This window comes from Mus musculus, chromosome 5 (genome assembly GCF_000001635.26).
Source record: "Mus musculus strain C57BL/6J chromosome 5, GRCm38.p6 C57BL/6J".
NCBI lineage: Eukaryota > Metazoa > Chordata > Mammalia > Rodentia > Muridae > Mus > Mus musculus.
In genome coordinates, this window is record NC_000071.6 from 43,012,788 (window position 1) to 43,040,209 (window position 27,422).

A 27,422-nucleotide genomic window follows, 5' to 3' on the forward strand; every position below is an offset into this window, starting at 1 on the left:
AACCAAGTGGAAACAAGAAGAACTATTCAAAGAATTAACCAAACGAGGAGTTGGTTCATTGAGAAAATCAACAAGATAGATAAACCCTTAGCTAGACTCACTAGAGGGCACAGGGACAAAATCCTAATTAACAAAATCAGAAATGAAAAGGGAGAAATAACAACAGATCCTGAAGAAATCCAAAACACCATCAGATCCTTCTACAAAAGGCTATACTCAACAAAGCTGGAAAACCTGGACGAAATGGACAAATTTCTGGACAGATACCAGGTACCAAAGTTGAATCAGGATCAAGTTGACCATCTAAACAGTCCCATATCCCGTAAAGAAATAGAAGCAGTTATTAATAGTCTCCCACCCAAAAAAAGCCCAGGACCAGATGGATTAAGTGCAGAGTTCTATCAGACCTTCAAAGAAGATCTAATTCCAGTTCTGTACAAACTATTTCACAAAATAGAAGTAGAAGGTACTCTACCCAACTCATTTTATGAAGCCACTATTACTCTGATACCTAAACCACAGAAAGATCCAACAAAGATAGAGAACTTCAGACCAATTTCTCTTATGAATATCGATGCAAAAATCCTCAATAAAATTCTCGCTAACCGAATCCAAGAACACATTAAAGCAATCATCCATCCTGACCAAGTTGGTTTTATTCCAGGGATGCAGGGATGGTTTAATATACGAAAATCCATCAATGTAATCCATTATATAAACAAAGACAAAAACCACATGATCATCTCATTAGATGCAGAAAAAGCATTTGACAAGATCCAACACCCATTCATGATAAACGTCTTGGAAAGATCAGGAATTCAAGGCCCATACCTAAACATGATAAAAGCAATCTACAGCAAACCAGTGGCCAACATCAAAGTAAATGGAAAGAAGCTGGAAGCAATCCCACTAAAATCAGGGACTAGACAAGGCTGCCCACTTTCTCCCTACCTTTTCAACATAGTACTTGAAGTATTAGCCAGAGCAATTGGACAACAAAAGGAGATCAAGGGGATACAAATTGGAAAAGAGGAAGTTAAAATATCACTTTTTGCAGATGATATGATAGTATACATAAGTGACCCTAAAAATTCCACCAGAGAACTCCTAAACCTGATAAACAGCTTCGGTGAAGTAGCTGGAAATAAAATTAACTCAAACAAGTCAATGGCCTTTCTCTGGACAAAGAATAAACAGGCTGAGAAAGAAATTAGGGAAACAACACCCTTCTCAATAGTCACAAATAATATAAAATATCTCGGCGTGACTCTAACTAAGGAAGTGAAAGATCTGTATGATAAAAACTTCAAGTCTCTGAAGAAAGAAATTAAAGAAGATCTCAGAAGATGGAAAGATCTCCCATGCTCATGGATTGGCAGGATAAACATTGTAAAAATGGCTATCTTGCCAAAAGCAATCTACAGATTCAATGCAATCCCTATCAAAATTCCAACTCAATTCTTCAATGAATTAGAAGGAGCAATTTGCAAATTCATCTGGAATAACAAAAAAACTAGGATATCAAAAACTCTTCTCAAGGATAAAAGAACCTCTGGTGGAATCACCATGCCTGACCTAAAGCTTTACTGCAGAGCAATTGTGATAAAAAAAACTTCATTCATGGTACTGGTATAGAGACACACAAGTTAGACCAATGGAATAGAATTGAAGACCCAGAAATGAACCCACACACCTATGGTCACTTGATCTTCGACAAGGGAGCTAAAACCATCCAGTGGAAGAAAGACAGCATTTTCAACAATTGGTGCTGGCACAACTGGTTGTTATCATGTAGAAGAATGTGAATCGATCCATACTTATCTCCTTGTACTAAGGTCAAATCTAAGTGGATCAAGGAACTTCACATAAAACCAGAGACACTGAAACTTATAGAGGAGAAAATGGGGAAAAGCCTTGAAGATATGGGCACAGGGGAAAAATTCCTGAACAGAACCGCAATGGCTTGTGCTGTAAGATCGAGAATTGACAAATGGGACCTCATGAAACTAAGTTTCTGCAAGGCAAAAGACACCGTCAATAAGACAAAAAGACCACCAACAGATTGGGAAAGGATCTTTACCTATCCTAAATCAGATAGGCGACTAATATCCAACATATGTAAAGAACTCAAGAAAGTGGACTTCAGAAAATCAAATAACCCCATTAAAAAATGGGGCTCAGAACTGAACAAAGAATTCTCACCTGAGGAATACCGAATGGCAGAGAAGCACCTGAAAAAATGTTCAACATCCTTAATCGTCAGGGAAATGCAAATCAAAACAACCCTGAGATTCCACCTCACACCAGTCAGAATGGCTAAGATCAAAAATTCAGGTGACAGCAGATGCTGGCAAGATTGTGGAGAAAGAGGAACACTCCTCCATTGTTGGTGGGAGTGCAGGCTTGTACAACCACTCTGGAATTCAGTCTGGTGGTTCCTCAGAAAATTGGACATAGTACTACCAGAGGATCCAGCAAAACCTCTCCTGGGCATATATCCAGAAGATGTCCCAACTGGTAAGAAGGACACATGCTCCACTATCTTCATAGCAGCCTTATTTATAATAGCCAGAAGCTGGAAAGAACCCAGATGCCCCTCAACAGAGGAATGGATACAGAAAATGTGGTACATCTACACAATGGAGTACTACTCAGCTATTAAAAAGAATGAATTTATGAAATTCCTAGCCAAATGGATGGACCTGGAGGGCATCATCCTGAGTGAGGTAACACATTCACAAAGGAACTCACACAATATGTACTCACTGATAAGTGGATATTAGCCCAAAACCTAGGATACCCAAGATATAAGATACAATTTGCTAAACACATGAAACTCAAGAAGAATGAAGACTGAAGTGTGGACACTATGCCCCTCCTTAGAAGTGGGAACAAAACACCCTTGGAAGGAGTTACAGAGACAAAGTTTAGAGCTGAGACGAAAGGATGGACCATGTAGAGACTGCCATATCCAGGGATCCACCCCATAATCAGCATCCAAACGCTGACACCATTGCATACACTAGCAAGATTTTATCTAAAGGACCCAGATGTAGCTGTCTCTTGTGAGACTATGCCGGGGCCTAGCAAACACAGAAGTGGATGCTCACAGTCAGCTAATGGATGGATCACAGGGCTCCCAATGGAGGAGCTAGAGAAAGTACCCAAGGAGCTAAAGGGATCTGCAACCCTATAGGTGGAACAACATTATGAACTAACCCGTACCCCGGAGCTCTTGACTCTAGCTGCATATTTATCAAAAGATGGCCTAGTCGGCCATCACTGGAAAGAGAGGCCCATTGGACACGCAAACTTTATATGCCCCAGTACAGGGGAACGCCAGGGCCAAAAAGGGGGAGTGGGTGGGTAGGGGAGTGGGGGTGGGTGGGTATGAGGGACTTTTGGGATAGCATTGGAAATGTAAATGAGCTAAATACCTAATAAAAAATGAAAAAAAATAAAGAACTCACTAGCTTTGAGCTGTTGTGTTTGAGAAGTTTGCTGAGCAGGTAACTTCTCCCAGGTGTTATTGGAAGATGTCAGCCAGCATGACTTTACTCAGTTGACATATGCTAATCAATTTGTCAGGGCAGGTGTTGGGTGACAGTGCTATCTATGTCACTGCAAGGTACTGGATGAACAGAGGACAGAATGCAGTTCCTAACACCGCCTTATTCCAACCTATCAAACCAATGGGCTCAGACTAGGTGCTTTGCTAAGTATCCAGAACATGTTGTGGCTTTCGAAGAGGGGAAAGCCAGTGCATTCGTGGATGGCAGAAGATTAGAACGCTGGTCCTTTCCATCTTAGTCTTAGATGAGATAGACCTAAGCTGGCTTGGGGAAGAGGGGATTTGTTTTGCTTTTACTAAAGCTGTGAACTCCTTTCTCAGGCTTGAAAGGAGATTAGAATATACTTGCTGTGTAAAAGGCTTCCTATCTAAGCCTGAGAGCCTGAGCTTAATGCATAGCAGTTACATAAAACTCTGAGCATGCCAATGTGTGCTTAAATCCTAAACACTGGCCAGGATGTTCCCTTCAGCTTGCTGCCCAGGCCCAGTCAAGCTAGCCTAATCAGTGAGCATCAGGTCTCAATAAGACACTGTCTCAAAAAAATAAATAAATAAAAGGAAACATGATAACTTGATGCCCAAAAGTGGTCTCTAGCCTTCATCCATATGAGTATGAGCACCCTTGCACATACAAATATCCACATGCAGAGAGGAGAGGCTTAATCATATAGGATGTGGAATAAGAGATAGTGTGAGGTCTAATTGTGATATTTGCTCTATATGACCTTGCATCTCAATCTTGGCTTTCATTTTCCCAGCCCTTCAATTGGGGAGTAAGGAAGATACCCTTGCCACAGGAGGATAATTAATAAATGTTTGATATATATCATCAGTCTGTAAGCATAGCTACTGAAATTTCACAGGGATGTATTTTAATAATGAAATTTATACTCCCCCATTCAGAGGCACAACCTAATTCCAGACACGATCTTCACTTAGTCACGTTTCTGGACTATGTGTCTATATCTCCATGACGCGAAATCATTCTCTGGTAAAGGATCCCTTTTGTATTATAAATTTTATTTACTATGATTCTTAGAAATGAACTGAACATGTATCATGTACAAGGCAAGAGAAAGTCCTGTATGTGGAAAGACCACATGGGTGGTATTTTCCCTGTTTCAGGAATGTGGGACAAAATGGGTTTAATCATCATTGTAACACTAAAATAAAGGTATTGTACAATTAAAATGAGTTATATGGATAAAACAGAGACTTATTTAAGCAAAAATTTATATTATTCTATTCTAAGTTTCAAGACAGAATATGGTCTTCTGGGTTGACTTTATTCCAAAGATCTTTCAAGGACCGTAGCTCCTGTAGACTAAGCAGTCATAAAACTCTGCAGAAAGACACTTGTGTTTGTAATAACACAGCTACTCTGTGCGACTTCACTCACAAGATCTCTTCATGGTACAAAGTAACAACTACAACCCTAACCATTATGGCTGAACTCCAGCCAGTAAGAAGAGAAAAGGACAAAAGGTAAAATCCATGGGCTTTTTCAGAAATATTTGCACAGGAGCTAATGACAGTGTCACATGGACATTATCATTTGATACCTGATAATAGCTACAAAATTAGTTGGAAAATCTCTTTTTCTGCTGTGGGTAATAAGTCCCAGTTTGTTTCTTTCTTTTTGTCTCTTTCTTTCTTTCTTTCTTTCTTTCTTTCTTTCTTTCTTTCTTTCTTTCTTCCTTCCTTCCTTCCTTCCTTCCTTCCTTCCTTTCTCTCTCTCTCTCTCTCTCTCTCTCTCTCTCTCTCTCTCTCTCTCTTTCTTTCTTTCTTTCTTTTAAGGTGATTTCTTTTTTTTAATTATTAGATATTTTCTTTATATACATTTCAAATGTTATCCCGACAGTTCCCTATACCCTCCCTCCACCCTTCTCCCCTACCCACTCCCGCTTCTTGGCCCTGGCATTCCCCTGTACTGGGGCATATAAAGTTTGCAGTACCAAGGGGCCTCTCCTCCCAATGATGGACAACTAGGCCATCTTCTGCTACATATGAGGTAGAGATACCTGCTCTGGGGGTACTGGTTAGTTCATATTGTTGTTCCATCTATAGGGTTGCAGACCCCCTTAACTCCTTGGGTGCTTTCTCTATCTTCTCCATTGGGGGCCCTGTGTTCCATCTTATAGATGACTGTGAGCGTCCACTTCTGTATTTGCCCAGCACTGGCATAGCCTCATACGAGACAGCTATAACAGGGTCCCTTCAGCAAAATCTTTCTGGCATATGCAATAGTGTCTGGGTTTGGTGGCTGATTATGGGCTGGATCCCCAGGTGGGGTAGTCTCTGGATAGTCCATCCTTTGGTCTTGGCTCCAAACTTTGTCTCTGTAACTCCTTTCATGGATATTATGTTCCCTATTCTAAGGAGGGATGAAGTATCTACCCATTGGTCTTCCCTCTTCTTGATTTTCTTGTGTTTTGCAAATTGTATCTTGGGTGTTCTATGTTTCTGGGCTAATATCCATTTATCAGTGAGTGAATATCTAATGACTTCTTTTGTGATTGGGTTACCACACTAAGGATGATATCCTCCAGGTACATCCATTTGTCCAAGAATTTCACAAATCCATTGTTTTTAATAACTGAGTAGTATTCCATTGTGTAAATGTACTACTTTTTCTGTATCTACTCTTCTGTTGAGGGACATCTGGGTTCTTTCCATCTTTTGGCTATTGTTTATAATATTAATAAATTATACTAAATATTAAATTATATTAATAAATAAAGTGCAATGAACATAGTGGAACATGTGTTCTTATTATCAGTTGGAACTTCTTCTGGGTATATATGCCCAGGAGAGGTATTGCTAGATCTTCCGGTAGTATTATGTCCAGTTTTCTGAGGAACCTCCAGACTGACTTCCAGAGTGGTTGTACAAGATTGCAATCCCACCAGCAGTGGAGCAGTGTTCCTCTTTCTCCAGATCTTTGCCAGTATCTGCTGTCACCTGAATTTTTGATCTTAGCTATTCTGACTGGTGTGAGGTGGAATCTCAGGGTTGTTTTGATTTGCATTTCCCTGATGATTAAGGATGTTAAACATTTTTTCAGGTGCTTCTCAGCCATTCAGTATTCCTCAGTTGAGAATTCTTTGTTTAGCTCTGAACTCCATTTTTTAATGGGTTTGTTTGAATTTCTGGAGTCTAGCTTCTTGAGCTCTTTGTATATATTGGATATTAGTCCCCTATCAAATTTAGGATTGGTAAAGATCCAGTGTCTTTTGCCTTACAGAAGCTTTGCAATTTTATGAGGTCCCATTTGTCAATTCTTGATCTTACAACACAAGCCATTGTTGTTCTTTTTAGGAATTTTTCCTTTGTGCCTATATCTTCAAGGCTTTTCCCTACTTTCTCCTCTATTAATTTCAGTGTCTCTGGTCTTATGTGGAGGTCTTTGATCCACTTAGACTTGAGCTTTGTAAAAGGAGATAACAATGGATCAGTTCACATTCTTCTACATGATAACCTCCAGTTGTGCCCCCGAACCATTTGTTGAAAATGCTGTCTTTTTTCCACTGGATGGTTTTAGCTCCCTTGTCAAAGTTCAAGTGACCATAGTTGTGTGGATTCATTTCTGGGTCTTCAATTCTATTCCATTGATCTACCTGTCTGTCACTGTCCCAGTACCATGCAGTTTTTATCACAATTGCTCTGTAGTACAGCTTAATGTCAGGCATGGTGATTCCACCAGAGGTTCTTTTATTGTTGAGAATAGTTTCTTCTATCCTAGGTTATTTATTTTTCCAGATGAATTTGCAAATTGCCATTTCTATCTCAGTGAAGAATTGAGTTGGAATTTTGATGGGGATTGCATTAAATCTATAGATTGCTTTCAGCCGTATAGCCATTTTTACTATATTAATCCTGCTGATCCACGAGCATGGGAGATCTTTCCATCTTCTGAGATCTTCTTCAATTATAAGTCCCAATTTCTAAGGAGGAAGAAGAGAATAGATAGTAAGGAAAACTAATTGTCTGTGCCACTGTTGCTGAACCATCCCATAGAGTAAGAAATAGTCCTAGAGGAATTGAGATGCCTTTTGGCTCTCCCAGATCTGAGCCCAGGAGTGTGAGTTTTGCTTCTCCTTACTCTGTTCTCTGTATGAAAACACTATGTTATCAATGTGTGGGATCATGCAGTTTGGTTCTAGAAATGTCTGGTCCAAGACTCTGCACCTGTCCTTCCCACTGCTTTGTAGCAAAACCATACATGCCACTTTTCAAACCTGGGATCATATACCCCAGAACGGTTGCCATCAAGACACATGGTTTGTTTGGGATGACGGAGTCAGCATGTGCACAGGTCAGCTGCTTCCATCTCATATTTTCCAGGAAAGACACAAAGAGTTAAAGCATCCAGATATAAGATGGACCTTTCAGTCTTAGGTCCTCTAGCCAGCTCCCACCTGCCATAGCTTTCAATGTCACCTCTCCAGCAATCAATTCAATTGTGAGTCCTTTAATAGATTAATCTATTGATTAATTTAGAATCCTCCTGATCCAATCTCCACTCAATGACTGTGTACACCATATGGGAGTATACCCATTAACATAAGTGGGTATGCTTAACAGTACTATCTAAGTAAACTATAAGTTTAAGATTAAGAGATATAATTCTATTTTCAGGAACTTGCTGCGTTGGGAACAACAACAACAACCAAAAAAGAAAAACACAAAAAGCATTTTCTTGCTTTCTCATCTTTAAAAATGAATATAATAATAGCTATTAATATTAAGATCAGGAACGCTAATATATGAAGTAACAATGTTCAGACAGATTAATACAATAAACATAGGCAACACATAATGTTTCCATGTAAGACATTGGTTATTTTATTTTCTGTAAAAATATACACATGGAAGACATTTATTTCTGCTCAGGCCACTCTTTAAAGGTTTTATAGAAACCATAATACTTGTATTTAGTTGACAGAGATTAGAGAGGAACGTACTCTAGACAGTGATAAGCCATTGTGTAAAGACAGGACATGATATCCGAGGAAGGTTAAAGAACAAAAGACCAAACTCCATGAATCTTTGATGAAGGGTAGTTGTTACTGTGCTTGCATGGCTACTCTGCAAACCCATCTATTGTTTAGGGTGTAAGTCATGGCTCTAACCACTTCTGGCCACTATTATCTGGCTCCATCAGTCTAGCTGAAGAAGAAATGAGATAAATGGTGGGGAATTAAGATACTGCTTGGGAGAAATTATAGCTGAGCTTCAGGAAGCAATCTGAGATATAATTCAGTGAAAGATACCAGGGGAAACAATAGGAACGGAGAGCCTTCTCAGTGTCCAAAGGCAAAGGCCATGATTACCCAACAAAAGCTTTGACACAGGACCACACTCAGAGCTTTTTATTTTTCTATTTCTCTTCTAAATTAAATCACAAATCTTTAGAAGATGTCATCAGAGATTTTGTGTCTCTTAGGAACATGATTCTAGAAGTGCAGTTAAGTTGCTATCTCCAGTAGGCAGGGATTGAGAAAGTACTGAGTAAAACATTGTGGAAGGAGAAACATCTGGGAGAAGCAAGTAGGCTGGTAACAGAAACCAAAGGAATAGATGCATAAGAATGAGTTGCTGTGTTCTAGAACTGTAACAAATGGGAGGTCTTGGGTAACAGCCATTTTTTGGAAGAAATTGTATGGGGCTCTTCCTCTCTCTTCTTCTTCTTCTTCTTCTTCTTCTTCTTCTTCTTCTTCTTCTTCTTCTTCTTCTTCTTCTCTCTCTCTCTCTCTCTCTCTCTCTCTCTCTCTCTCTCTCTCTCTCCCTCCTCAACAAAGGTCAATGAGGTAGACCATTTTTTCCATGGTCAACATTAGAGCATAGTATGCTGAGATAGCAATGAGTCCAGCAGTCTTGACACACATCTGCCACATCCTAGTAATATGCTTTACCTAACTTTATCTCTTTGAGATTGTGTCTTCTTCTGTCACACAGAGACAGACGACTTCTACTGCCCAGAACTAACACGATTGATTTTCCACCCTTCCTTTTAAGTTACTGGGAATTAGAAATGTTAGTCAAGTTTCTCTTCTTGGGACAAGCTACATATGCATAAGGAAAGATCTCCTTAAATTGTCATTAAATGTTCAGTGCAAAGCTTGGTCCTTCAGGCCTCAGACAATGCCCACAGTGAGTCTGCATAGGGCTAATCCTTAGAGACACGGTTGAATATAGATGAGAAGAACTCATTTCAGCAACTTCAAATTCTCTCAGAATTCATGACTGAAGCACTCTGAACTGAACTTGAACCCTCTGGCATTCCGATCAGCTTATGCAGTTTTGATTGCAAGAAAAGAGAATTTTAAAAAGTCATTAAACAAGGTGAAAAGCCTTATTGGACACGAATTGGCTCTTAAAGAATATTACAATGATATAAAGCTCAAATGGGTCAGAAATTTATGAAAGCCATTTCCCTTAAATAAAACCTGATTTTAAATATTCAAGGGAGAACATTGGCCCGATGTACTGAGTGTTCTAAAACATCTGAAAAACTGCAAGCTTTTACTCAAAGACATTGTGTTGGATGGTGAAATGTCTGTCATCACAGGCAGCTCTTCTGGTCCCAAAGCCTATACATTAAGGCACATATACAGTTCTGTAAATCTTGGGACAGAGCCATACTTACTGCCCCTTATCTTCCTAAGCACAGGAGTCACCTGGATATTGAAATAAGTAATGACTGGATGCCAGGGAGAGGTAGATGGACAGACAGATGTATGAGTGCATGGGTAGATGAGTGGGTGATCGGATGGATGGATAAGTCACAATAGCACCTAACTAAACATTGCTATTGGAAAGAACTATCTGACCACTTCAGCCTAGTCCTAAGCTTCTCTTTCTATTCTTTTTGAATTAACATGTTTAAGATAAAGGCCTGTAATGCTTTAATCTCAAAATAACCCCCTCTCTCTATTTCACACACACACACACACACATACTTTAGACTAAACAAAGTGTGGCAATTAACAAAACAACTGAGGCGCAGAGCATTTCTCAGACATGACTCTATAGGCTGTGTGGTCATAGCTAAGTCACAAGAGCTGCCTGAGTCCTGTGTCATCATTTCCAAAACAAAGGTGTTTCCAATATTGTGACTTGCCTACCTAACAAGATTTCCTCCTTTTCTTTCCTAGCAGTACTTTTACTCGATTTCTGATGCAGATGCCAACTCTCAGAGAGTATGGCAGCTGGGTACAATCTTAGAACCTGTGACAGGTTTCTGCCCAATGAAAAAAGGGGGAAGTACAGACATTCTGGAGGTTAATGAAGCTGCTGACTAGGCCTCTAAGCTTCTGCTGTTCTTTCTGCTTTGGTTTTTGGTGTGTGAGATCTTATTCTCAGAGCTGCGGCATCAGCTACTTTAACCATGAAGGGAGGAGAGCCGTGAAATTTCAAATGAGTTGAAATGTTGCCTTGTTACATGAGACACACAGAAAAATGGGTATTGCATACAATGCCTTCAACCCCCTGGGTACTACTCTGCATAAATTTATCCATTAAAGTTTCACCGTTATAGATACAATGATATCATTTCACATGTCAAAATAATGAGACACAGAATCTCAGCCAAGCTGACACTCAATACATTAAAAAAAAAAAAAAAAAAAAAGTCAGAGGTAAACCATGTGACCATCACACCCTACTGCTTTCTACTGTGGCTAAGCATTTAATTTTGGACGCAGCCCAAATCATTTCAAGTTTTCCCAACCTATCTTGCTAACTTGCCTGACCACTTTGAATACATGATAGTGCCAGTCTGTCACGTCATCTCAAACGTAGTTTTAAGTCATATATACTATTATTACCGACTACGTGTATTTTGTAAGAGAATTGCAAAGGCTGAGTCACCTGCTAGACAAACAGAACAGGTAAGTGCAAAAGCTGGCTTGGGAGGAGCCCTGGTTTGCTAGCTAGGAGACTGATTCATAACCCACCCCAGGGCCCTGCCTTCCTGTGCAGTGCTCATTTCTTTGAACAGCATAAAAATAAAACCCAGAGGAATCCTCGGTGATACTAATGAAACCTGACTCCTTGGCTGAAAATAGTTCTGCAGGCCAGAAAGGGAAATTGCAAGCAGACAGGGTATTCAGTATTGGCTGGTGTCCCTAAGGGCCATTCTGCTCAGCTCCAACCTGGAAAGGTCACCTCTTTGCCCAGCTTTGTGTGAACAGGCGTGTGCTCTCACTCCAGGGATGAGCACACATGCACACTGCAGAATCTCCATTTTGGTTAACCATGACTTGCTCAAGTCCTGCTGCTGGAAAAACCTAGTGAGTGCCCCTCAGGGAATCCTTGGAGTGGCCCTAAGCTTAGCCTATGTACTCAGGAAGGGCAAAAATAGTCAGAGGAGGAAAAGACACTAGAAATTCAATAATTGGAAAGAAGTCAAGAATCAGTCCTGTTAGTAGGAGAGCCTCCAAGTCCAGCTGCTAGAACACCTTCAGTTACAGACAGTGGGTGTGAATGTGACGCTCAGAATGTCCACTAATCACCGCAACCACCATCCCCAATGGTAGACACTGGGGTAATGAAGCTCACTTTTTCCCACAAAAAAATTCTTAAATAACCCGGGGGGGGGGGAGAAAGCAAATATTCAGAAAGAATAAATCTATCTGAAAAAGAAGGAGATAAGGAAGACAGTGAGCTAAGAAAGAGAGAGGGGGAAAGATAGATTGAGGGAGAAAGAAAACAGAGAGGGGGGGGATGGAAATAAGAAAGGGAGGGAGATGTGCCTAGTTCCCAGAACAAGGACACCAATGAGACAAGCCCTGTATGCAGGCAAGTTCTGCATGATCCCCAAGACCTTGCTCTTTCCAGTTACTGTTTGTGTGTGTCTAAAGAGAGGCAGAGATTCAGCAACAAAAATCATGGAATGAGGAGAGAAGAGTCAAGAATCCAAAGGAGTTGGGAAAGTAGAGAAAGTCACCTTGCAGGGCCTGTTGCTCCTGAAAGATGCACACAAATTGAGTCAGCTTGTATGACTGGCGAGGTAAGGGCATGGTAACAATAGCTTGATGGGATTCTCCCAGAGACATGTAAACTCTGGTGAATACCACTGGCTTCTTAAGATTATGAAATTAGGGGAGCAACAAGAAGGGGATCTTTCAAAGTCATAGCACAAAGATGTAAATGAAAATGTATGCCCAATGTGTGTGTGTGTGTGTGTGTGTGTGTGTGTGTGTGTAGTGTGTGTAGTGTGTGTATTAAGGATTGAGCATTGTGTATGTATATGTGAAGTGAATGTGTGTGTACTATATGTGTATATTATGTAGTGTGCATTGTGTATGTCTGTGGATATTTATGGTGTGTGTGTAGTGTGTATATTAAGGATTGAGCATTGTGTATGTATATGTGAAGTGAATGTGTGTGTGTACTATATGTGTATATTATGTAGTGTGCATTGTGTATGTTTGTGGATATTTATGGTGTGTGTGTGTGTGTGTGTGTGTGTTTACCTGTGTGCACATGTGTGTGTGTGTGTTCCTGACTCTTAAGTACATATAGCCATCATCCTGTGTGCTTTTCTCTGGGAGGTTGAGTTTTTTTGTAATTCTTGAAAAGTATTGGTAAGTTATCAGAGAAAAAAAATTGGAGAAGTTAGAAAAAAAGATTGCAAGTAGAAACGTGAATGCCCTGGGGGGGGGGGTCATATGCTTACAGTCTTATAGTAGCTGTGAGTGAGGTAGACAGCTTGTTATGGCTGGGGGGTGGGGGCATGTACTGACTTCACTATATATGATTAGTAATATGATTATATATTGATAACAGACCAGTCAACCCACCTGCCATCTGCCTTCCCTGTGCAAGCCAAAGCTAACATCCCATTTCCCTTTGCTGTCCTCTGCTGACAGGTTTATCTCATAGAGAGGAGATCATTGACATTTTTGGCATCCGTATCTTAGTCTAGGTGCTATTCTCTCTGTCTGTGGTTGTAGGACTAGCAAATCATGCCTTGCTCTGAGATTGTTATTCTAGCTATAAAATGAGACAATAATCACATTCTTTCTTTTGCACTTCAGCATGGTAACGTCAAGCAGCCCCCCACTTTTTATCTACTAGATGTGGACCCACACCATCCCTCAGGTGGGAATCCTCTTCCTGGTTCCTTTTGTTATACTTGTGTTTCCTTGTGGCTGTGATAAAATATTCACATGAGAACAACTTATGGGAGAGAAGGTTTATTTGGCTCAAATGTTAGGTTAGACTCATGTATATAGTAAAAGACACTCTGTGGTGGAAGCTGGACAGACCTGGTCACGTTACATCTAGAATCAAGAGCAGAGGACAATGTATTAATGCTTGAATGCTAGTGCTCAACTCACTTCCTCCATTCATAGACAATCCCCTATCCCCCCCCCCAACAAAGTGCTACTTAAAATAAACATCTTTATTAATATAATCAACATGCTTTCCCATAGGCATGTGCCAAAGCCAACCTAATCCAACCCTTCCCTGTGATTTCCTTCTCAAATTGTTCTAGATTATGCCCAATTGACAATTAAAATTAACTACCACATATCCTTTAGTGTCGAGTCTCCTAGACACTTCCTTCTGGCCTTCATGGATTTGTCCTAGCTGCCCCAGCAGATGACAACCTGTCACTGTGGCAACTTGGTAAAAACCACATGCTTTCTTAGGTGAGAGAGAGCGATTTGGCTTGCCACTGCCGTCTGAGAGCAAGCTGCGAGCATTGCACTTAGCAAGTACATGAAGCCTATTTGGAAAGCTATTGAATATCCTTCAAAGATCCGGAGGATCAAAGAGTTGAATGTACCTAAAAGGCTATTAAAAATGTTGGTACAGCAGTGAAGAAAGAAAAAGCCTTCACACTGTTGGAAGGGATGTAAAATGGTGCATCTGGTAGGGGAAACAGGAGAAAGATTCATCAAAACATTAAAAATAGAACCACCACAGAATCTAGCAATGTAATTTTTGAGTCTTTTCCTAAAATCATTGACACCAATTTCTCTAAGAGTTGTTAGCACTCTGGTGCTCACAGTAGTTTCAAAACAACCTCAATGCTCAAGGTCAAGTGAACAGATAAGAAAACCATGGCACAATCATACATTCAAGGGAATGCTATTCCACCCCTTTATAAAAGAAAATTAGACCCTGTGTGACAATGTAGATAAATGTTGAAGACATTGTACTGAGACAAAGTCTGTCACAGAAATACATAGTTATTTCATTTGTATTCTAAAGTAGATATTTGTATTCTAAAGAGGTAGATTGGAGCTGGCCAGTGAGCTGAGAGGGAAGGACAGAGACCTCATAATCAAGCAGCAAGTCTTAGAATAGTAAGATAAGTACATTCTAAAATCTGCTGTCTTATACATCTATAGACCATAATGTTATTATGTCAAATATTGCACACTGAAATTTTTAAGAGATGCAATCTTATGCATTGGTGGGGAGGGAACGTAAGGAGGAATAGTGAACACAAATGATAAAAGGGAGAGATAGGGATAATCAGCACTGAGGTTAAAGTTGGGAGAGAGATGGGAGAGGAGGGTAAAGGGGAAGAGATAACTAACACTAAGATATCTGAAAAAAAAAAACACATCAAAACCTACTATTTATGAACTTGTGTGTGTGTGTGTGTGTGTGTGTGTGTGTGTGTGTGTGTAGTCACATTCATGTAAGAGTTTTTGTTTAATTGAGTTATCCTACACAAGGGATAATATTCCTCCTAGAAGCCAGAGTTTGCTTAGTATGGGACACCTCCTCTCAGACTGTTTGTCAAGAGTTCCCCCAGAGACTATCAAAACTCTGCAGGCTTTGTCATTGCTCTTGATTGCCCACCAGAACTTAATTGTAAAACCCTATCTCTGAAAACACCAAATCGCAGTGATACTAACCTAAAAGGTTTTTTCCCCTAGAGTTAGATTTTGAACCCCCGAAATGTACTATGCAGACTTCTGATAGGGAACGTCATTCCCAGGTTCACCCAGCTGTGAACTCTGTGAACACCGATAATGACAGGCATGACAATCTATGCCCATGGATACAACCATGGGGATAACTATTATGCAGGTAACCAATCACTTTCTGATTGTATTTTAGGCCTGTTTCATAGGTGGAAACTTAGGCTGAGTTCTGTAAATCTGCCCAAGAACTTGTATACTCATAGCCTCGATGTGTAATCCTACTACTATTATTTTGAACTACTCACCATTTCTTATTCGTATTCCTTCTTTATCTAAACATTAATGCAGCTCTCAGACTCATCAGATTTTATTTTTATTTTATTTATTTATTTATTTATTTATTTATCTTTGGTGAAAGTGAGGGTGATTGTTAGCATAGAACTTGTAAAAAACATGAGAGAGAGAGAGAGAGAGTGTATATGTGTGTGTGTGTAATGCTGAGCCACAAATGGGGCATCTTATTACACACCCCTTTCCCCAAAGCTTAATGACTATCCCAGAAGAACAAATGAACATATTTGAGCTAGATCAAAATGGGGTTTTCTATATATGACAGAACGACTGTTTTCATAAACTCACAGCAGATTTGGTTACTTCAAAAGACCAAGGCAGTCAACATTCCGGAAAGAGGTAGGGAAGTGCTGGTGAACCCTACTTCTTTTTAACAGGCTGTAGAAAATTGGTTGGTTCTAATGTTGCTAAAGAGTCCATTTTATTTAAGTATGTGCTATTGGTTTGTTGATTACACTCCAGTGGATGGTTCCAAACCCATGAGTTTATGAATAGCAAAAACTGAAATCAATGGGCCATAAAAATAAATGAAGACAGGAAGTTGGAATGCAGTGGGAGGGAGGAGATGGATCTGGAAGGAGTTAGGGGAGGAAGGTGTGGGAGATGGACATGACCAAAATACATTGTATTGAATGTATGAAATTTTCAACAAATTAACAAAAATAGCACATTAAAATAAATAATAGAGTAAAACCAATTACAATACCAAAACTGTGAATTTACAGTGCTTATTTTGAGAGACCAAGCATAGACAGGCAGGCGCTGAGAGTTGTGTTACCAGGAACATCCTACCCTTTTCTCTCTGAAGTTAGATGCGGAATGCTCCCAAGCACTAGCCACTGAATTGACCTTGAGCAGGGGAGACAACTCTAGGGAGTACACAAAAGGTTCTAGGAACTGTAAATCCTCAATAGTAACCCCTCCTCCTGCCATTTAGTCTATGGGGTGTTTGCAGAGAGAGCATAAAAGTAGCCATCAAAATCCTTCATGGAGAATTTAAAAATTCACTCTTTATATTTTCTTAGGATATCTCAGGCTTCCTTTTCCTCTTCTTTTCATATAATTTAAACATAGGTTTCTTCCTTGTTCTTAGACCAAAAAGCCTCTTCCCAATTCTCTGTCTCTCCCTCCACTTTTTGCTTCTGTCTAGGAGTTCTTGTTTATCACACAGGTCTTAGTCACCTCTGATCATTTGGCTAGAACTCATCCACAAAGGTGTCTAGTCTCGTGGGTCTGTCTCTTCTTTTCCCCCATCAGCAAGCAGTGAGATATGAGAGGAATCTGGGCTGGAGACTCAGGCTTCACCAGGGTGGGCTATCCTACACACAGGCAAAGAAGGAATGAGAGCTTTTGTATTCTCTCTCTAAGAAGGATTGTTTATCAGAGTCAAGACTGCTCATCTGCTTACTTGTTTTCTTAGATCTCAGTTGCTTCAAAACTCTGACAAGGAGGTAGACACCAAACTATAGATCCAGCAACACCCATGGATTCCCTGCCACAATGTCTGACACATAAGAAGCAGTCATTTGGGAATGAAGAACAGTGTTTCTATAACATGCTGAAAGCCATACCTCTAAGACTTACAGAGGAGGTTCTTCATTCTCTCCTCTTAGGGCCTGCATGCTTGGGGCCATACCCAAAGCCTGTTCTGTGTGTGTAGATAGAACCAGCCTGGTGCCACTACTCTACTCTAAAACACCTGATCTAAGACAACACCTATACATATCATTTCCTTAGGATCTGGTGCACAGAAACTGAACATGCTTAAAAAATAAGATTTTTTTTTAATAAGAATCACAGACTTGTCAATGCAGGAACTGAGGGTGAGGGAGACGTGTCTGTTCGTTTAGTATAAACTCTTTTCATATTCAGACCTTTGAGAGATGAGGTAATGGAGAGAATGATCTCTATTCATGTATTTAAATGAGGTGAGGGACAGCTGTCATTATGCCCACATCTCAGAACAACAGTGGTAATAAGATGATAAGATGTGGCTTCTCTGACGGTGCCATGAGCACGGCTCCTATACGGTGTTACATGCTTGGGGGGGTCATACGTAAAGCATGTTATCTATGTATATACATTCATTCTAGAAATAACCCTAAAGACAGCCCACTCACCTCAGACATGGACACACAATCAGGACCAAGCAGAAGCCATTCATTTTTCCCCTGATGTCCAGAACTTCTCCTTAAAACTCTCATCAATACCAAACTTTGTTCAAAACAGTCTTCTGGACAGATCCAATGGAGCGTGTTTACCTTTTATATTGTAAGATTTTAAAAGTCCATTTAACATTACAATTGAACCTTGACAGGGAACTTAACTGTGTGCCAGGTGTCTTGACTACATTACATAATAACATGACTGCCAACCATAATGGAATCAGGATAAGTATTCTAGTTGAGCAAATGAAGAGAGTACATCTCTGTAAAGTCTTGTGACTGTCTAAGTTTGCACAACAGAGTCAAGAAGATGTGTATCTCTATACTTTCAGGATTGCATGTTCCTTTTGCAGTAAGATTTGTGGTCCAAACAAGGACCTGTGTTCTCCTTCACTGATTTCAGTTCACCAAGGGTGACCTTGTAGTTGCTAAAACAATAAATGGTGCAATTATTATGCCTCAGATAAACTTCATCACCCATAATATTATTTGCTGCCTAGACTCTAGCGATATTGGCAAAAATAAATAAATAAAATCATAATGCTTATTATGATTTAGCCTTGTTTCATGATTCCTGGGTGGCCCATTTGCCAAGATCAAGGCTGTAGTGAAATTCATTTGATGGCCCAAGGCTCTTCCTCTTTTCTGAGCATTAAGCCTTAAAATATTCACAGCCAGTGAGTGTCGGCAAGCCAGGGAAACAGTTCTGGTTCACACAGACATTCAGATAGTGAACCCATGTGTCACTGAGTGTTGATTAGACTTAAGAAACAGGAAGCAGCAGAAAACAAGTCCTCTTAAACAGTGCTGGTGGGAGAGCCAGAGCAGTTACTAGCATTTATCGAGATTATTACTAGCTTAAGATTTTTATACCATAGAATTTGTCTGTGAACAAATTAGCCGATAGACAATCTATGCACTGGTGTGGAATTGTGTATCTGTGTATTCACTGCAGTACTGTTTATAAACACAGTCAGAGGTTGAACTTCATCTTTAAGGAAGATTCATAACTGGGCCACCCATACATTCAACATCAGTCATGTTCCTCAGCACAGAGATTCAGTTCCAGTTTGACTGAGGTAACTATCCCTAAAGGCAGCAACGTACAGAGGAGTAAAATGGCTGTTGTTTGCACAGAGCAGTCATAGTCCCTCAAAGCCTTCTGATTAAAGACGAACTTTCTAAAACTCTAGCCAAGCGTACTAAGAATGTCAAGATCTCTCTACCTCTAAAGAACAGCACAAAGTGAGGCTGTACCATCGCGTGGCTCCAAATTCTGCTTTGGCTTCCTACCAGAGGGAAAAGGCAGGGTAATGAGTAGCAAATACTGCCCTGAGGCAGCTACAGCATGAAGCTAAAATGCCCCCATGCACTACTGGGAGGCTGGAGTTGGTCATGTGCTTTGCTGAACTCTCTCTGTTTATTTTGTGTTACCTGCTTTCCACTCACTGACTGCTCTTTGCTCTTTTGGCACTCCACTAAGTCTGAAAAAGAAAAAGAAAAATCAGTCCCTTTGCAAAAGAGAATCAAAACACTTAGAAGGCGATTAAGTGACCCCCACACAAGCACAGTTCTGTTCCTTATGAATTCAAGAGCTGCCATGGCTTGCTGCTGGCATGAGGCCTTGAGTTACATTTTATTAAATCAAAAGTGCCCAACCTGTCAGATAAGTGGACAAACTTGACCTCTGATTTCAGGACTCTTCTCCAAGTGAAAGGTAGCTGCTGGCTCCTAGCTTGGTCTCTAGTCAGCACTCAATCTACATTACAATCCTTAGAAATAATGGCCTAGGAAGGACATTCTCCTCGGGGGCCCCACAACAAAGGCCATTTTTCACCTCTGGAGGATCTAGGCATTGGTATCAACAGAGGCACCCGGATATACTGTATTATATAAAAGACATTTATTCAATTAGTTGTAGTTGTTTCATATACCAAAACAGCATGGGTTATCAAAATAGTTCTGAACTTTTTAAAGTATAAATTATTAACTTTCTTTACGATTGAACTTTATGCCATAAATTTACTACATATATATTTGTACATATACATATTGTATGTGCATATGTATTGTATGTGCTAATGTGTGTGCCTGTCTATGTTTCAGTGGACAGGCTAACTCTGTAAAATTTTGTGAACATTTCACTTGCCATTTATTCTTTTTTGCTTGCCATCTTGTTCTCCTTTAAGGACTGCTCTGTTTTCAGATCTAGATTTAAACCCATGTATACAACCTCTCTGCTTCTGATGTCTAGGGAATAAAATAGTCAGACCACAGGCATTCTACTCCATGTGTTTCACAGAGGTGTCTCTTGGAGTCTTCTGTACAGGGAGGGCTTCAAGAGTCAGCATCTGAGGAAATAGACAAACAGAACTCCTGCTCTTCTGTTTGCTATACTTCATAGAGGTGTGTCTTGAAGTCCTTTGTATAGTCAAGACTCCAGGTGTTGCTACTGTGTTTCTGTGGACTTCCACAGGCTGGGTCCTCATCCCACCTCTAGTGTCACCAAGTGGAATGTTAGGTAAAAGGGTTTGAATCTTGCTACTTGCATTCATTTCTCCTTCAGAAACTGCCATCAGTCTTGGTGTCACTTCATGGTGGACTTGAGATGCTCTTTTACATAGGGCTGGACTGTGACAAGCAGTGCAGAACTCCTAGCTTATGCAGTTATTTTCTGGCACTCTCAGGCATGGGATTTCACTCCATGCTGATTTCGACACACTGAGTCTAATCAGAAAGGTGAACGTTTCAGGCATTAACTTTACTTGAAACCCAGGAGCATTTTTGCACATGAAAGCTACCAAAAGCATTTTCTCACAAGAGTCTAATTCAAATTGGGATTCAATGGAATAGTCTAGAATGTTTAATCTAGTCTTCCTCTTCTATCAGAAGGAAACTGACTTCATTAAACAAACTCTAACTTGCTTAGGTACTGTCCTAGGTGCTCTTCATACACAGTCCTTAACCTTGTGACATGCTTAATAATATTGTAAGAACAGTGGATAATGTTGCATACATTTTATAGATGAGGTAACTGGGTTCATAATAGTAGGTCTTAAAAGTTAACTAAAGGGCTAAAAAGATAGCTCAACAGTTGAGAACAATTAATTTTCTTGGGTTTGATTGCTGGCACCAGCCTAAAAGTCAAAATTGTCTATAATTCTAGCTCCTGGGCGTCTGATTTCCCCCTTATGGTCTCTCTGGGTAACAGACATGTATGTAGTACAGAGAAATACACAAAAACATAATAGTCATGCACATAAAATAAATAAAGTGTTAAAACTTAAGTACTTAACCAGAATCCAGTATTAACAATTACAATATCTATTGACTATTCTAACCATACAGGTGTTCACTGAGGTATATTGAGTTTGAGATTGGGCAACTTTTTAAGTGGTTACCTTAATCTAGCTGTATGATATGTGATATTTTAGAAGGAGAAAGAGAAGGATGAAGGAGATGGGTAGGAGGAGGAGAAAGAAGAAGAAGAAAAAGAAGGAGGAGGAGGAAAAGGAGGAGGAAGAAGAGGAGGATGAGGAACAAAAAAAGTAGGAGCCAAAAATCACAGTTAAACTTGTGTTGCCCTATGATTATACAAAGCCACCCAAGAGCTTATCTAAAAATGCTAGAAAAGAAAAAAAAATCATGTTCTCTGTGTTACATCTTCTGACAGGAACTCTCTTGGGAGAACTTTCTAGTGCAGACAACTAGACTTGACATTTGAAGGGTCAGCCTCTGACCATCTCACTGCTCCCAAGTATTATGCAAAGATTCATTTTTTTTGTTCATTTTTGTAGATTAGCTGCTGAACTTTCCCTCACTTCCAGTCCTATTTGCTGTTGTATTTCTAGACTCTTGCAAAACCTCTGCAGTGAGCCTCTTGTTCCTAGTCCTTTTTCCTTCTCTCTCCTATCTGGCTAGGATAAGGGTGTTGGCTGACTCTCCTGTAGATATTCCACTAAGGCCCCATGTGATAAAGATGTGTCGTGCTATCCAGATGCCTCTCAGTGCCTGTGTCCTTGTCAAAGCACAAGAGTGTGGAGGGCAGAAGCCTGTAGCTGGAAGTCCTTCTAGGAATTCTTCAGCTACACTGATAGATACCCCAAGGTCGTTCGTGATTTCACTCTTCCCTAAGAAGCCTAGGCCCAGTGATGGGAAATTAGTAAAAGATAACTTTACCGTTCTTGGCCTATCTCAGAACAACTCTAAAGGTGTGATCTGCCTTTTGAGTATCTATGTGGTTGAACGAGGCTGTCAACTTGTACCATCGACTTCTCCCGTATTTGTTCTTATTCTATTTTCCCTGCACTGCAGATATCTACCTCAAGGAAAACCTCTAATAAACATTGGTCATTCTTTTTTTTTTTTCCAGAATTGATTTTCCAGGTGATGAAACCATAAAGTGTCTTTAAGAGGAAGGGAGTGAGGGATGAGAGAGGAAGGGAGTAAAGGAGGGAGGAAGAAAAGGAGGAAGTAGGGAGTGAGAAAAAGAAAAGTGTCTGTGGAGAAGGAGATACAGGAAGAAAGATGGAAGATGGAAGCAGAGGGCACTTACTCTAACGTATAGGAGGGGTTCTCTTTCCAGGACCATGAAAAAAGAAAAGATGCTGAGGGTAGTATTTCTAGTGAAGTTTTGGCATTTGGTATGCACATTTTCCACAAAACGGACCTTAATATGTTTACTTACAATATCATATTTAAAAGGAGCCATTGTGAAGAGTATCCATAGGTATGGTCTGCTTGGTTGGCGTTATGCATGCTGCCTACCTGGTACCTGGCTAAAAGCTACATGGAATCTGCCTAGTTTCAATTAAACATTCTTATAAGGATACTTCAGTAGATAGCCCAGCTTAGTAGAAATCATGTGAACTCACAGCGTAGGACAAAATATTTGTAAAACTGTTCCATTAAGTGAGTAGCAAAATTATACATTTCCAAAGTATCAAAGACGTAAATGTGTTCTACCATACATTTCTGATTACAATTCCTAAAAGTACTGGCAGGCTTTATTGAGAAGAGCAAATAACCTGGCCCAGATTTCATTACTCAGCCATTTTGTACTAATCAAATCAACTAGTTACTCTTGTTGTCCCCACGATGCTATGAGCCTTTCCTGATGTGTCTTTCCCTTATTTTCAGAGCAGCAATCATTGCTGTGTAAGTTCTCCTAGCAGAGTTTACAAGCCATCTTAGACAATGGGATTCGACCTGTTAGTTCATTAACTGTCACATAAACCTCACCCTCACTTTATTTTCTCTTGTACTAGTTTTTCTGTCTTGTCTAGAGGCCCACAGTATCTGTCTTTCCAGTCTAGGTATTTTGGGGCCTTCATGCAGTCTTTCTGGGACATTGATGTCCATTGGTGTGACTAGCCTGGGAGTCAGAGTTTGTCACAGTTTTTCCTTAGCTAGACAGGACTTCTATTGCAGTATTTCTAAGTACTAACTTGTATATCCCCTGGCTCTCAGAGTCTATAGATTCTAATATATAGAAATGTCATAGTCAAGATCACATAGGTGGCACCAGTTTGCTGTGTCTGGGTCAGGATTTTTGTTTATTTTACATCTTTCCTTTCTTGGAATAATTTTTCAGCTCTTTGGATAATAATGCCTTTTTTTCTTGACTAGTTACCTAACTAAACGTGATCCTGAGGAGACCTTTATGTGGACGCAATGTATAGTCACCTGACAAAGTTACAAATCTGTAGGAAACAAAAACAAAAAATCAGGCACATTGAACAAATATGGTTATTGTTAAGCTGACCTGAGATAGCCTGGCTCAGACCCACAGGCATTTTCATCTTGTGATGCTGAAATTCACAACTGGTCAAAACTAGTCACAGCCACAGCAGTTATGATCTAGGGAAAACTGGATTCTTGGAAGAAAAATGCTTTCCTGATAGTCCCTGTAAGGAAGAAAACTTTCAAGCCACTTTTTCTCCCAAACAATCCAGTGAGTCCACATCACTGCCTTAGTGAAAAGGAAATCTGGAAGAATAGAGGAGTGAGTGGTTATCTGTGTGGGCTGTGTAAGTACTGACAGTATCAACCACTAATGCCAAATGTGATTCCCATACCTTCTGTGCAGCGCATGTTCTTCTAAGACCATTATCAGTTCTAATCCGTTCAGTTTCATAGCTAATTGATAGGGTAGGTACTATTTCTAGCCTCTGTTTTAACAGAGGAGAAAACAAAAGCTCGAGGAAAGCTTGCCTGGATCACTCTCAAGTAAGGGGAAGTCTGTCAAACTTACACCAGATCCTAGAATCAAGGCTCTTATCCATCAAACTACAATATGCTCAGAATCTATCCTGGGGGATGCTGTTCTCTCTCTCTCTCTCTCTCTCTCTCTCTCTCTCTCTCCCCCCCCCCATAATCTAACTCTGCCTATACACAAGCTGGGACACCTGTGTTCTCCACGCTGTAGCTGTATTCCTGGTTGTACCTGAAGATAATCTTCGAAGTGTTGTGATAAAAATGCCTGACCAAAGATAACTTAATAAGGTGAGTAAATAAATAAATTGGTGTTAAAGAGAAAATGGGGGGGCAATGTTTAAATTTTAAGAAAAGATTGTTAAGAAGATCATAATTAGACACTTTAATTGTTTGCTATATCTAGGACAGTGCAGAGAATTTTCTCGAATTCTCTCGAACATTTCCTATAATGGTGAGAATATTACATGGGCAATATGATTGTCTTTTACCATGATTTCATTTTTTTGAAACAAATGAAAAATTTTAAATAAAAATATGCATGTATCTGGAATGGTAATGTATATTTAAAAATCACAACAATCCTTTATTCCCTTTACTTTTAAAAAAAAGAAAAGAAAACTTAAAAGAAGAAAGGTTTATTCACTTAGGTTCATGATTTTGGTGACATTTCAAGCCATCAATAATCAGGGTGCATGAATAAAATAAAAATTCAGCCTGTGGTGGCAGTAGCAATGGGCAGGAGTTTGTTCAAACCACAACTACAAAACAGGAAGAATTGGCCGTGGGCCAGATCCTCACTGTAACCAGAACCATCAAAGACCTGCCCCTGGTGACACACTTCACCAGCTAAGCCACACCTCCTGAAGGTTACACAACTACTTCAAACAGTTCCAAAATGGGGGCACCAAGTGCTTAACGACTTGAGCTTGTAGGAAACAAATCATTCCCAAACCTAAATACCACTAGAAGGGCTGCGTAGGGTTCTTGTACTTATAAGAGCCACAAGACTTTGGCGCTACTGAAATAGCCTTCACCTTTAAGCTTCTTTCTCTACATCAAAGCTTTTATTCCAATGTGAACAAAAACCATGGGCTGTTAGACCTAACCCACTGGGCCACTGGGAGTGGAGTTCTGCTCTTAGATACCTTCAAGTGAACAGGAGTGGTGTGAAGGGGAAAAGGGCTAAAATGGAGACTGATTTGCATCTGTGACCATCAATTACCTACCATCCCGTGGTGGTGTTAGGAATGTCTGCTTTGTGTTAGGCACTGTTGGAATCCCTAGAGACACAGAGCTGAAACTACCAAACAAGCAGACAAGCTTTCTGTTCTCAGTGACCTTAGTGCCTTGACCTCAAAGCCCAACTGTGATGTCACCACACAGGGATTCTACACCTCACCAGAGGAGGCATTTAGATGTAGAAGCAGGAAAAAGGGACAGAGAAGACCTTATCTAGGGTTAAGAATGCTTGTCATGTGGAACCTTTGGCCACAATCAAAATGATGGGTGGCTACTCTCTGCTTAAGGTTGATCAGAATGCGGGGGGGGGGGGGGGGGTGATGCACAGAGTTTCAGGTGGAGAGGAGAGAATGCACAGAGTTCCTGAAATAGAAGAGTAGACCAACCACCCCTCTAAAAAGAGGTAGAATTAAAGAGTCTGGAGAGGAATCAGGTCATGTGAGGAGTTGGGATTTATCTTGAGGCAAAGGAAAACTTTGCTTTAGGTCCAATCCATTCACTAACTCCTTGCAACACACATTTCTACAAAGCCTGCCAGGAGCCAGGTTCCACAAATATAATAAAGATGCGTGTTAGCCAGGTTGCTTTTTTTAACAAATGTCTGAGATAGTTTATAATGAGCATAGGTGATCTCAAGAAGCAGCTTAGTAATGGAATACTTAGCAGCATAGAAGGCCCAGGGTGAATGAACTCCTGACCCCTGAAGGAGTGTAGGTTTAGCTTGGCTCATGATTTGAGAGGTTCCGTCTGTGATTAACTGGTCCTGCTGTTTTGGGTCTATGATAAGGCAGCTATAACAACCGAAGGCAGACAATAACAAACAGGACCAATAGGCCTGGTTCCGGCTATCCACTTCAAGGACACAGAACCAATTACCTCACTTCTTCTCACTAGACCCCAGCCCTTAAAGATCCTTCCACTTCCCAAGGGCACAAAATGGAAACAGAGCCTTTATCATATAGGCCTCTGGAGGATAGTTTAAGATCTGAAGATCCACAGTGAAGCAAGAAGGAAGACAAAATCTCTTTTGTGTTCCTCTCAAATTGTTGAGTGGGAGACAGACAGAAAAAAAGAATTAAATTTTTTGTGTATATGTGGTAAAACTATCTCCTATCAAGTGCTAGTGGAACACAATATGAAGTTTGATACACAATCACTAGAGATGAAGAAGTATGGAGTGAAAAAGAAATAAAAACAAAAGCAAGTTAATCCTAGAAATGGGGAACACACAGGACTCACAAAACACATCATGTCAGGAATTGTAACAGGTCATCAAAGCACAGGGCTATGGACACCTGTCAGGAATGTGGTGTACAAAAGTAATGACCTTTCAAAGCTTTATCGTACTGCGTTAGTTAGCTTGGGTTGCTATACTAAAATATAATAGGCTAGGTTGCTTAACCAATAAAAATTTTTCTCAACTTCCTGAAATCTATAATTACACAATCTAGGTCTGCCAAAATTAGTTTCTGGGTGGGCTCTTTTCTTTCTTTCTTTTTTTTTTTTTTTTTTTTTTTTTTGTAGATCTATACCTTCTTAAACTGGTATCTCCGGGTAGCAGTGAAAGTGAACTTACTGGTATCTCTACTTACAGACCTATCAGGCAGGAACTCACCCTGATAACCTCATTTGACCCTAATGGCTTCATAAACACCTCATCTCCAAACCTGATCACATTGGACCTGAGGTTCTTAGTAGGACCCAGTCCAAGTAGTCTCCACAATGAATCCCCTGAGCAGCTGATCACTTTACCTTGGTTAAGAAACTGTGGCTTGCGACAGAGTCGGGGACAGCTGCCCTCCTCCCCACTCCAGTTTTGAGGGACCCACATGAAGAACAAGCAGTACATCTGCTCATATGTGTAGGGTTGGGCTAGGTCTAGCCCATGCTTGCTCTTTGTTTGTGGTTCAGTCTCTGGGAGCCACCAAGGGTCCAGGTTAGTTGACTCTGTTAGTCTTGTGGAGTCCCTATCTCCCTAGGCTCCCTCGA

The 27,422-nt window shown here is 40.2% G+C and overlaps 1 long non-coding RNA gene across 2 annotated transcripts; it reads right to left on the bottom strand.

Annotated features, from left to right (window-relative positions):
- Positions 1–13,757: 13,757 nt before the first annotated feature.
- On the bottom strand, positions 13,758–25,747 carry Gm43700. 2 transcript variants are annotated; one of them, XR_001784851.1, is made up of 4 exons: positions 25,421–25,747; positions 19,413–19,462; positions 16,996–17,132; positions 13,758–13,860 (listed from the first exon to the last, which is right to left on the bottom strand). It is a non-coding gene; the product is annotated as a predicted gene 43700 (long non-coding RNA). The 2 variants fall into 2 exon arrangements; XR_001784852.1 differs by lacking the exons at positions 19,413–19,462; positions 25,421–25,747 and adding an exon at positions 17,934–18,065.
- Between the last annotated feature and the right edge of the window lie 1,675 nt (positions 25,748–27,422).